The sequence below is a fragment of the Theobroma cacao genome, chromosome 7 (assembly GCF_000208745.1).
Source record: "Theobroma cacao cultivar B97-61/B2 chromosome 7, Criollo_cocoa_genome_V2, whole genome shotgun sequence".
NCBI classification, from domain to species: domain Eukaryota; kingdom Viridiplantae; phylum Streptophyta; class Magnoliopsida; order Malvales; family Malvaceae; genus Theobroma; species Theobroma cacao.
In genome coordinates this window covers 20898696-20911987 of record NC_030856.1, presented here as the reverse complement: position 1 = coordinate 20911987, position 13292 = coordinate 20898696, and the positions used below count along the sequence as shown (strand labels likewise).

The 13292-nt window shown below is 44.0% G+C and overlaps 1 pseudogene; it reads left to right on the top strand.

Moving 5' to 3' along the window:
* LOC108662830 lies at positions 386-12582 on the top strand (annotated as a pseudogene).

Here is a 13292-nt window from a genome sequence, read left to right as displayed (position 1 = left end):
GGTAACTCCCGCAGACCTGCAATGACTCAACCCCCTTAAAAACAACAATGAAAAAACACAGATCCTTACAATAAGTAACAGCACCTGGAATGACATAAAACCAACCCCACCAAACAGATTCCATCAAACAAAGCCCTAATCAACGGGCTCTTGGATATTTCTTCAGGATTAAGGTTTTTATGTAGCCTACAATGATTAATGGCTCCACAAGAATTAACTTTCTAAGAAGAGGGAAATTTGTGTAGTTTAAAGCAATCTCAGCGTGGATGAACCTACATGCAACTGAGATAATAAACTAGCTGGTGGATAATTAAAAGCATTAGCTTAATTATCCTGAGATCCGAATTTTCAAAAAAAAAAGTTATCCTGAGATCCTGTAAAAAATATAAAATATATTTCTAATTCCATTACCTTGACAGGCCAGAATAAATTGTAGTAGATCTTTTACCTCAATAAAGGCTGACAACATCACTTGAAAGGCACGTTAAATTAGGAAACCGAGAAATATCGAGCAACCAACCGAAGTGCGTAGTCAACTACGCACAAACCTCCTTCAGGCTTCAACCCAAGTTAACGAATCAAGATACGATGAGACTAAACCAACAGACCTTCCATGAGTCGTTGGATGAGATGATTGAACAAAGTCTGGGAGGTTTTGGACATGTACAGTTGATACAAGCAATTCTTGTTTCACTGCCTCTGCTCTTTGACGCCCAACAAACATTCATTAGCGTCTTCACCTACGCAGTTCCGACATGGCACTGCACTGATGATACTACTTGCAGCTCAAATTTAGACATTTGCAGTCTTTCTAGGAGTTCTTGGTCTTGGGATGGTCCTTCTGATAGGACGATCGCCTCGGAATGGAGCCTTGAATGTGCTAGTTCAATCATCACTGGCTTACCTTCATCGTCCTTCTTCATGGGGTGCCTGCTGGGTGGGTTTGCCTTCTCCACCCTCGGTGACTCATGTCTTGGTCGTAAGAAACTGCTTTTCTTCTCATGTTTGGCAATGTCTATATCTACTTCTGCTACCGTTTTATCCGCCAACATCCGGATGTATTCACTCCTGAGATTTGTCTGTGGATTTTTCCATTCATCTATCATGACAACAGCCCTTGTGTTGTTAATGGAGATGGTAGGAAAGCGTTGGCGTGGTCAAGTAGGGATTATTGCATTTTTCTTTTACACCCTAGGATTATTATCTTTGCCAGCTATAGCTTACACAAACAGAGGTTCCTCATGGAGAATTCTTTATTTTTGGACTTCCATCCAGCAATAGCTTACTGCATAATAGTTTATTTCTTTGTTAGTGAGTCCCCAAGATGGCTTTTCCTGCAGGGGCGTGAAGTTTGTTGATGAGTAATACTTGCATGGTGGTTGTGTAAGGGGGTTTTCTCTTGATCCGTGTGGCTTAGTCTTTGCTTTGGTAAAATAGGTTAGAAAGGTTAGTAGTCTTCTCAAGTTAGTGAATTATGATTGATTTTGACAAGCACAAGAGAGTTGAGAGTACAAAGAGAGAGTTTTTATTGATAGAATTTTTAATACAAGAGTCATTAGTCTCAAATGTGGGGGCTCAGGGGGTTTATACAGCCTAGGACTCTTTGGAGCAGTTACAAAGCAGTTCCCAACAATTAGGGGCTGTTTTGAACTCTGTTGGGCCCCTCTTATGCACCCCTAGCACTGTTGCCAACGGCAGGCAACGGTTGCCCCGTAGGCCTCAAGCTGGCTAGTGCTTTTCGCGCTTCTGGTAGACTACCTGGACAGTTCGCACGTACCCGCTACCCGTTAGTCTGCCAGCTCTGCTGCGTGCCATTTTTCTACGTGTCTCGTCTGCGTACTGGCTCGCGCACACTGTCTGTCTGCTGGCTTGCGCACTCGCCCGACCATGGGTGTTGATGACTCAAGCCCCTTGGCACCAAATTGGGATTCCAGCCCTCGTTGCTCGCTCGTCTTCGAGCTAGCTCGCCCACTCTCAAGCCTCAAGCCCTTGCCATCGGACTGCCTCGCCCTCCTCCACAAAAGGGGCGTGACACTCTCCCCCAACTATTTCGGCAACGCCCTCGTTGCCTGCTGGTCGTGGAACTGTTCCACTAGGTCCTTGAATTGCCACAACGCCTGAGTCAGCTCCCAACAAGTCTCACTGGCTGGCAATCCCTTCCACTAGACCAGGTATTGATGCTGCGGTCGGTGGTGTTTCCTTCTTAGAACCCTCTCGGCCAGGATTTGCTCGACTTCCCGGTCGTACGAGGCCTTCTGCCCCATGGGATGCCGCTAGCTGCAGTTCCTGCTCGGGTCGTTGGGGTCTGCATGGTATGGCTTGAGCATGCTCACGTGGAAGACCGGATGCACCTTATGCTCGGATGGCATCTCTAGCTTGTACGCCGCACGACCCACTTTCTTCTCGACCAGAAGGGCCCCTCGTACCTCCGGACCAACCCCTTGTGTAGCTTTGGGTGACGGAGAACCAAGTGAAGCTTCACCAACACCAAGTCCCTTTGTTGCAGCTCACGTCCCGTCGGTGCCTATCCGTCCACTTCCTATACTTCTTGGTGGCACACTCAAGGCTTGCTCTAGCCAAGTTCTGTTATGTGTGCCAATCTTAGGCGTATCGAAAGGCAACTGGTGTTGGTCCCGTATAGCTGCTGACTAGGGCCCTCGGGGTCATCGGTTGTTGCCCTATCACCAGCTCAAATGGGCTCTTCCTGGTTGGCTTCCGCTGTTGCAGGTTGTAACTGAACTGTGCAACGTCCAGCAGCTTTGCCCAATCCGATTGGGTGTTGCGGACAAAGTGTCGTAGGTAGATCTCCAACAGGTGGTTTACTCGTTCTGTCTGCCCATCCGTCTGCGGGTGGAAGTTAGTCGAGAAGCAGAGCTTGGACCCTAGTAGCTTAAATAGCTCGGTCTAGAACTTGCCTATGAAGCGCCTATCCCTGTTGCTCACTAAGCTTTTCGGTAAGCCCCACAGCTTGACCACGTGTGCCATGAATGCCTAGGCTGCCTCTTCAGTTGGGCACTCTCGTGTGACCGGCACAAAGGTCTCATACTTGCTAAACTTGTCCACCACAACCCTTATAGCACCAAACCCATTAGTTGTAGGCAGATTAGTGATAAAATCTAAGGATACGGATTGCCACGGTTGGTCGGACAACTCTAGGGGCTCGAGCATGCTCGCTAGCTGTTGCTGCTCGCCTTGTCTTGCTGGCAGACCAAGCATGTCCACACATAGGCCTCGACGTCCTTGGATAGCTTGGGCCAATAGTAGCGTGCCGCAATCAGTGCCTCCGTCCTCTCAGCACCTAAGTGTCTTGCCCACAAGGAGTCGTGGTGCTCTCGCATGATCTCCTTGCGTAGCCCCTCGGTCTATGGCAGATAAACTTGGGTTCCTTTGGCCATGAGCAGGTCCCTATCCATCCAAAATCGCCTCGTCTTGCCCACCTTGGCACACTCGATGATGGCCTGTGCAGTGGCATCTCTTACAAGCCCTGCACGAATCCTGGCCAACAACTCGTCCTACGCTTGGTTGTTGGCTGCCAGTTTTGCCTTGTGGCTCAGCCCATCAGCAACTCGATTGATGGCACCCGGCTTGTACTCCATGGTGAAATCAAATTCTGTCAAGTACACCTACCACCTAGCTTGCTTGGGGGTCAGCTTCTTTTGGGTTTGGAAGAAGTTGTTGGCTATGTTGTCCGTCCTAACCATGAACCGCGCCCCAAGCAAGTAGTGCCGCCACACCTTCAAGCAATGCACTACCGCCGTCATCTCTTTCTCTTGAGCCGTGTAGCACGGCTCGGTGTCATTGAGATTCTAGCTCTCGTACGTCACTGGGTGGCCTTGCTGCATGAGCACCCCACTTATAGCGTAGTCTGACGCATCAGTGTGCACCTCATACAGCACACTCGGGTCTAGCAAGCGCAGCACAGGCTTCTCGATCATGGGCTGCTTCAACTATTAGAACGCTCGCTAGCACTCGGGGCCCTATCGTCATGCGCGGTTTTTGCACAACAAGTCGGTCAAAGGTGCTGCGATGCTAGAGTATCCTCGCACGAACTTGCAGTAGTAGTTTGCAAGCCCCAAGAAACTCCGCAGCTCAGTCGCCTTAGTGGGCTGCTCCTACTCATTAATATCTTGGACCTTGGCCGCGTCCATCCTAATTCGGCCTCCCCCAATGATGTGGTCGAGGAATAGGATATCCGGCTAGGCAAAGCAGCACTTTTCCTGCTTAACATACAGCTGGTGCTGCCTTAGGCTCTCAAACACAGCCCTCAAGTGTCCCACATGTTCTGCCATGGTCCTGCTAAAAACGACAATGTCGTCAAGGTATACGACCACAAACTTGTCAAGGAACGATGACAATACCTTGCTCATGAGCGTGCAAAACGTCGCGAGGGCTTTGGTTAGGCCGAAGGGCATGACTAGGAACTCGAAGCTGCCGTAGCGCGTTACGCAGACAGTCTTCTCTTGGTCCCCTTCGGCAATCCTCACCTGGTAGTACCCGGACCGCAGGTCAAGTTTGGAGAAGACTTGGGCCTTATCTAGCTGGTCGAACAGCTCAGAGATGTTGGGGATTGGATAGTAGTTTTGGATGGTCAGCTTGTTGAGTGCTCGGTAGTTGATGCACAGCCGTAGCATCCCATCGTGCTTCCTTTGGAAGAGGATAGGCGCACCATAGGGTGCCTTGCTAGGATGAATAAAGCCTGCCTCGATCAACTCAGTAAGTTTTCGGTGTAATTCAGCTAGCTCTAGGGGTGCCATTCGGTAAAGTGCCCTCGCAGGTGGCTGCGCGGGCGGCACAAGCTCGATCTTATGGTCCACCTCGCGCTTGGGTGGCAAGGAGCTTGGCAGCTTGGTTGACATGACATCTGTGTACTGGTCCAGCACTCATTCTACCTCGTTCAGCACGGGTGCAACCTCGCTCGGCTTACCCTCATTTAAGGACAGCGTGGCTACAAAGGTCTCCTTCGCCCCTGCGCACACCATCTGTTAGCTGTATGGTGCTCAGCGTCTTGGTCGCGCATTGCTACTCACGCCTCACCAGCACCATACATTATCCTCGAGGGTCAAGAATCATAATGCAGTTCAAGAATAGGACAACCATGCCATTTATTCGGTCAAGGAAATCTACCCCAATCACAAAGTCATAATCATCCAAAGGAATGACTTTAATAATTTCATTATCGACCCACTCACCTAACTGCTCGTCCAGGCTGCTTGCGGTGCCAATGGTGGGGATATCCTTGCTGTTGACAGTCTTGATGCGCACTACCCTTGCCTTGGTGTCCAGCCCCAACAACTTTGCTGTCTCAGTAGAGGTGAATAGATCGCTTGCTCTTTTGTCAACTAGCACTTTCAACTTCTTGCCCTCCACCGTTATGTCCACAAACATCAGGCCCTTGTTACGGCTCGACTTGTGCTATTTTAGTGCCGTCAGCATCATGGTGCCTAATCTCAAGGAATCCCGCTGCTGTTGCCCCTCATTTCCCTCCTCTTGGGTGATGGCAGATAGCTTAGCCCTCTTGGGGTAGTCTCAGACCAAGCGTGGCCCGTCACATAGGAAATATGTCAAGGACCCTTTGCCCTTATTCTCCGCACGGCTGCCTTGGTCAGTACCCCGTGTGCTGCCTTGCCCGCTGGTAATGCTCCTCGGTAGTGGCTTGGCAGTGGCCTTCACCTTGGCCTTGCCTTTCCCCGCATACTTCTTCGCATCCCCCTTGCGAAACTCGATCAAGGACTCAGCAGCAGCCATTGCAGCAGTGATGTCTTGAACCCCGCCGCGTTGAAGCTCTTGTCTCTCCCACGACCTCAATCCATCGAGGAAGCAGAACAAGGCTTCCCGCTTGCCTAGGTCACTGATTTGCAGCATGAGTTCGGTGAACTCCTTCACATACTCCCGAACTCTCTCTTGCTGCGTTAGGTGCCTCAATTTTTTGAGCGCCTCATCTTGCACGTACTCGGGATAGAATTGCGCTTTCAGCTCATGCACAAAGTTAGCCTAAGTCGAGATGGCAGCTCCATCATGCCTCTCGTTACACCTCCTGCGCCACCACAAACATGCCAAGTCAGTAAGATATATCGAGGTAGTGTTAATTTTCTTACCATCATCAACAATGTTGGTGACTCGGAAGTATTGCTCCATCCCCCACACGAAGTTATCTATGTCTTGGGCACTCCACTGGCCCTTGAAGTCCTTCGATTTGGGGAAGTCCACCTTGCTAGTCGACTGCATGGCTAGCATTCCTCCAAGGAGTGCTTTGCACGCTTCGAGCTCGCTCATCTCGAGTCACAGCTGCTCGGCCTTAGCCTCTCGCCTAGCATCAAGCTGGGTTAATGCCTCAAGGGTCTCGTTGAGCGCGGCCTGCAGGTCTTCTCGCAACTCCACCATTTGCTCCTCACACCCATCCGTCCGAGCCTCACCTGCCTCCCAACAGTCAGCCAGCTCTGCCACACGCTCCTCTTGGTGGGTCAGCCTAAACTCTACCGAGGCGAGAAGGTCCCTCGAGATGGATTTCCTCTTCACCTTACTCAAACGTGTCTCCCTTGTATCGGGGGTGGAAGCAACACCCTCGGTGCCCACTCCAAACCTCATGTTTGCCATTGTCTCTCTGATACCAAGTGTCACGTGGGTTTTCTCTTGACCCGTGCGGCCTAACCTTTGCCTTGGTAAAGGTGGTTAGAAAAGCTAGCAGCTTTCTCAAGTTAGTGAATTAGGATCGATTTTGGCAAGCACAAGAGAGTTGAGAGAACAAAGAGAGAGCTTTTATTGATAGAATTTCCAATACAAGAGTCAATAGTCCCAAATGTGGGGACTCAAGGGGTTTATATAGCCTAAGACCCCTTGGAGTCGTTACAAAGCAGTTCCCAACTGCTAGGGGCTGTTTTGAACTCTGCTAGGCCCCTTTGACACACCCTTGGCACTGTTGCCAATGACAGGCAACAGCTACCCCGCAGCCTCGGGCTGGCCAGTGCTTCTCGCGCTTTTGGCAGACTGCTTGGACAGTTCGTGCGCACCCACTACGCATCAGTCTACCAGCTCTGTTACGCGCCCTGTCTACGTACTGGCCCGCACACACTGTCTGTCGCTGGCCCACGCACCCAGTCTGTCTACTGGCCTGCGCACTTGCCCGACCATGGTTGTCGATGTCTCAAGCCCCTTGGCGCCAAATTAGGGTTCCAGCCCTCGTTGCTCGCCCACTCATGAGCCTCAAGCCTTTGCCATCGGGCTGTCCCGTCTTTCTACACAAAAGGGGCGTGACAATTGCACGTGGATGTTACTTTGTTAACACAATTTTCTTTTTTAGCTCAGTTTGCTTCTTTGTGTTGATGCTTAATATTAATGTAGTGTTTTGAGCTGTCTTTTGATGTGTTAGTGTGTATGTACACTAACACTGACACTTGTTAATCATATTTACAGATATCTTTTATGTAGATAAGGCATATAAGTCTTGTTTTTTGTATCAATGAAACAATTTTGATCATTATCTTCTTCATATACTCTGCTCTTTCTCTCTTCATTACATTAACATGGTATCAGAGCTCTTTTAAGATCTTGTTGGACCTACGATTATCAAGAATCTTTTCTTTTCTTTGTTGATTCATCTCTTGACATTTTCAGCATGTCTTCAACTTTAGCTTCTCACATATCTCCACCTATATTTGATGGCAAAAACTATCAAGTTTGGGCTGTCAAGATGGAGGCATTTCTCAAAGCTTATAATCTCTGGACAACCATTGAAATTGAGGAAGAACCTGCTGCTTTGAGAGATAATGCAACCATAAATCAGATCAAGTAACACTCTGAAGAAGTAGCAAAGCGATACAAAGCTTTGTCATTCATTCAAGCTGCTGTGTTTGAGAAGATCTTTAGCAGGATCATGAGTTGCAAGACAACAAAGAAAGCATGGACCAAACTTGAGGAAGATTATCTTGGTACAACAAAAACCAAGCAAATGCAAGCTCAGAACCTTAGAAGAGAATTTGAGCTGATCAGGATGAAAAAGTCACAGACTGTAGAAGATTATATAGATCATCTCAGTCATTTGGTGAATCAAATGAGGCTGCTTAGAGATGATTTACCAGAAGCCAGATTTGTTCAAAAGATTCTCATCAACTTACCTGATAGATTTGAAGCAACAGTTACATCCATAGAGCAAGTTAAAGACCTGTCACAACTCACAGTGTCATAGCTGGTTAGTGCACTCCTAGCCACTGAGCAAAGAAGAACATCTCGACTAGAAGCTAATGTGGAAAATGCTCTGTTTGCTTCAAGTAAAGGGAAAGCTACTGCAGAAACTCAAGGTAAGAAGGTGACAAAAGATAAGCTGCAAAAGAAATCTTCTCATGCAGGTTAATCTTCAACTAAAAAAAATAAGTTTAAAGTGTGTACTTATTGCAAGAAAAGGAACCATTTAGAAGATCGTTGCTGGTTTAGATCAGATGCAAAGTGTCAAGCTTGTAATGAAATGGGGCATGTTGAGAAAGTATGCAAAAAGAAGACCTCTGCTTCTGATAAAGTTCTTTAAACTGTTGAAGCTACTGCTAATGCTAAAGAAAATCTGTTCATGGCCCTGACAATGTTAGAAAATGAAATTGATAATCAAGAATGGTTACTGGACAGTGGGAGTTCAAATCATATCAGTCCAACTGAAGCTGTTTTCATCAGCTTAGACAAGAGTTACTATTCAAGGGTCAAAATAGGAAATGGAATTTATCTTCCTGTTGTTGGGAAAGGTACAGTTCGAGTTCATATTTTCGCAGGTGCCAGGAATATCTCTGAAGTCCTATTAGTTCCTACACTTACTTCAAATTTACTGAGTGTTGGACAACTAGTTGAAAATAACTATGCTTTGCTGTTCAAAGATAATGCTTGTGTTATATTTGATGCCTCTGGTTCTTATTTGATGACCATACCTATGCATAAGAGGTGTTTCACTGTAACTGTTGATCAACTATGTTTGCAAGCAAGAAATTCAGATTCAAATCTGACCAATTTGTGGCACAAACGACTTGGACATTTCAATTTCAAAGGACTCAAGCAGCTCAGTGTTTCTGGTTCATTGAGAAACTTATCTAAGTTGACTGATGAAGGCTTAGTTTGCAGTGCATGTCAATATGGCAAGATGTCAAGGAAGCCTTTTCCATCTGCCAGCAGCAGTAAAGCCAAATTCAAACTTGATTTGATTCATTTTGATGTAGTATGACCAATGAAAGTAGAGTCATTAAATGCTAGCAGATATTACTTGATTTTCATAGATGACAGAACTAGATGGTGCTGGATATACTTCATGAAAGCCAAGTCTGAAGTATTTGAGTTATTCCAAAAATTTAAAGCCTTGGTGGAAGTGGATATTGGCTTCAAAATTAAAACTCTAAGAACAGACAACGGAAGAGAATATGTCTCTAAACAATTTACTGATTTTTTGGCAGCAGTAGGCATTTGTCATTAATTCTCTGCTCCTTATTCTCCTCAACAAAATGTTGTCAGTGAGAGGAAGAATAGGACTATTCTTGATATGGCAAAAACTCTATTGTTTGAGAAGAATCTCCCCACCAAACTCTGGGCTGAAGCTTGCAACACTGTAGTATATTTGCAAAATATACTTCCTACTCAAGCACTTGGTGGCAAATCACCATATGAAGTCTAGTTTGATCAAAGACCTTCAATAGAGCATTTAAAAGTCTTTGGTTGCATTTGTTATGTTCATATAGCAGAAGCTATGAGGGATAAGTTGCAGCATAGAGCTCAAAAAGCCATTTTTATTGGCTATAGTTCTAAGTTTAAGGCTTACAGAACCTACTTGCCTAATTCTGGTAGAGTTGTTATCAGCAGAAATTTGTCTTTTGATGAAGCAGGAAGTTGGAATTGAGATATGCCAAATCTTGTGGAGTCTCAAAATCCAAGTTCAATACAATCTCTTCCAGAGATTGATGCTGATGTTGATCACAATATTGATGATGAGCCTATGAGGGGTACTAGATCACTTAGTGATGTCTATCACAGAAGCTATGCAGCAATTGAAGAACCTACTTCTTATGAAGATGATGCTAAACAACCAGAATGGTTAAATGCTATGAAGGAAGAACTCTATATGATCAACAAGAATGGCACATGGTCATTAGTTGATCGACCTCCAAATAAAAATATAATTGGAGTCAAATGGATTATAAGAAGAAGTGAATCCAGATGGATCTCTCAATAGATACAAAGCTCGACTAGTAGTCAAAGGATATAGTCAACAGCCTGGTGTTGATTACTGGGAAACATTTACCCCAGTGGCAAGGTTTGATACAATTTGACTATTGTTAGCTTTGTCAGCTATCTTTGGATGGAATGTGCATCATCTTGATGTGAAATCTGCTTTCCTTAATGGAATTCTTAAAGAAGAAATTTATCCAGCAGCCATTGGGATTTGAAGTTGCTGATGAACCAAACAAAGTCTACAAGCTTCATAAGGCTTTGTATGGTTTGAAGCAAGCCCCACGGTCATGGTATAGCAGAATTGATGCTTATTTGATCTCCAAAGGTTTTACAAAGAGCAACAATGAAGATACATTGTATGTGTTCACGTGTGAAAATCAATCTCCATTGATTGTCTCAATATATGTGGATGACTTAATGATTGTTGGAGGAGATGAGACTACTCTGTAATTGTTCAAGAAGCAAATGCAAAATGCATTTGAGATGTTTGACTTGGGACTAATGACTTTCTTCCTTGGTCAGGAGATTAAACAATTTACTGCAGGGGTATTTTTGTCCCAATAAAAATATGTCACTAAGGTTCTAAGAAGGTTTCATATGCTCCAGTGCAAACCTACAGCTACACCATTAGCTGTAAATGAGAAATTGTCAATGCATAATGGTAGCAAGCTAAAGGATTCGTCTCAATTTAGAAGTTTGATTGATAATCTTCTGTTCATATGCTCTTCAAGACCAGATATTATGTTTTCTGTGAGCTTGCTGTCAAGGTTTATGAAGGAGCCTACACATCTCCATTTTGCTGCTAGAAACATGTGTTAAAGTATTTGAAGGGCACTTTAGACTTTGGAATCTGTTATACCAGAAATCCAAACTTACTACTTACTACTTACTCTGACAGTGATTGGGCAGGAAATAGAGATGATTCCAAAAGCACTTCAAGCTATGTTTTTACTCTTGGAAATGGAGCCTTCTGCTGGAGCTCACATAAACAACCCATTGTTGCTCAATCTACAGTCGAAGCAGAGTAGATATCAGCTGCTGCAACTTCCAACCAAGCTATTTGGTTGAGAAATATGCTTACTGATATGCAGTTTCCTCAAAAATTTCCTACTGCATTATTGATGGATAACAAATAAACTATTACTATCACCAAGAACCCTATTTTTCATGGAAAGACTAAGCATATTCAAGTCAAGTTTCATGCCATTAGAGATGCTGAGAGGTTAGGTGAAATTAATGTCTAGTATTACTGTTCAGAACTGCAAATAGCTGATATCATGACTAAGGCTTTAGGAAAACCAAGATTCGAGTACTTGATAAGCAAAATGAATGTGCAAGTTGCAAGTATTATGGAGGAGTGTTGATGAGTAATACTTGCATGGTGGCTGCACGTGGATGTTACTTTGTTAACACATTTTTCTTCTTTAGCTTAGTTTGCTTCTTTGTGCTGATGCTTAATATTAATGTAATGTTTTGAGTTGTGCTTTGATGTGTTAGTGTGCATGTACATTAACGCTGACACTTGTTAATCATATTTACAAGTGTCTTTTATGTAGATAAGGCATATAAGTATTCTTTTTTATATTAGTGAAACAATTCTGATCATTATCTTCTTCATATACTCTGCCCTTTCTCTCTTCATTACATTAACAAGGTTAAAGCTATGGCAATTCTAAAAAAGTTTGGACCAGTTAATGTTGATGGCTTCAACTCATATCTAGTTGACATTCCTCTGCAGGAGGAACTGACGAATAAGTTGGATATGTACGCATCCATGAAGGACTTGTTATGGAGAAGATGGCTCTACGAAGGCTACTAGCTGCTATGGCCCTTGGTTTTGGCGTTGGAATGGTTTACTATGGCATGCTGTTAGGGGTTGGGAATTTAAGTATCAATACATACTTGAGTCTTACACTGAATGGCTTATTAGACATCCCAACTTATTTCCTTACCTTTCTTCTGATAAAAAGATGTACAAGGACAACTTCAATGCTAACATTTTCGATTGCAAGTGGGGTATACAGTATAATTTATGGTGCAGTAAATGAGCACAAAGGCATTCAAATTAGACTAGAGCTAGTAGCTTTTTTTAGTCCCTGCATGGCATTTAATGTAGTATTGGTATATGTGACAGAGTTATTTCCCACATCTGTGAGGAACTCGACCTCATCAATGGTGAGGCAAGCGCTCACCTTTGGTGCTGTGTTCAGTCCTTTACTGACTTTTGTAGGTAGAAAAAATGAGTTTCTCTACTATGGAGTTTACGGGTTAGTCATATTGTGTTATGGTTTGTTCGTGGCTTATTTGCTTGAGACAAGGGGAATGGCTATCTTTGACACCTTGTATGAACAAGAGTCTCATGATAACACAATCGTGATTGTAAGCTGATTAAGCTGTTGACTAACGAGGAATACAGTGTATTGTACTGGCTGCTTGCCGTAATATCCAGCCACTACCTCTGCTTTGTGCTTGCTGTTATCGGTTGTTATTCTTGTTTCTTTACATATTTTTTTTGTTTAAATACTAAAGGAATTCATTTCTAGATGCCTCTTCCCTAGATCTAGGTTAGGAACATTGGCAAAAAGAGAACATTTTCTGCCAGTGCATATGCGAGTTGCAGGTTGGCCTCTTTCACCCTTTTAGATTGATTTTTGGGTAGCACTACATGAGGTCTTAACTAGAGAAAATTATAAGAAATAATCCTCCTCATAAGTCTAATTTAAAAATATCTTTTTTTATAATTTTAATTATTTTTAGTTAATTTTTGACATGATTTGACAACAATGCCCTTTAAACAATTTCAGACAAATTAAAATAGTTTCGATTTTCTCTATTCTACCACCTAGACAAAAATTTTAAAATTAAATCTCGATTCCTTTTTCTTACAAAATACTGTCTATCTCGCCATCCCAAAGAACAGAGATGTCATTAAGGTATGTGATTTAGGTTCTTAGATTTATTGGTTTATTTATAGAACTCCAAAGTTGGGGGGTTAAAATTAATTAGATATATCTATAAATTAGAATATTGTATGACTTTGGTAGTTTAAACTTGGCTACGAGTAGGAAAATCAATTAGTTATTAAGTATTGCATTACT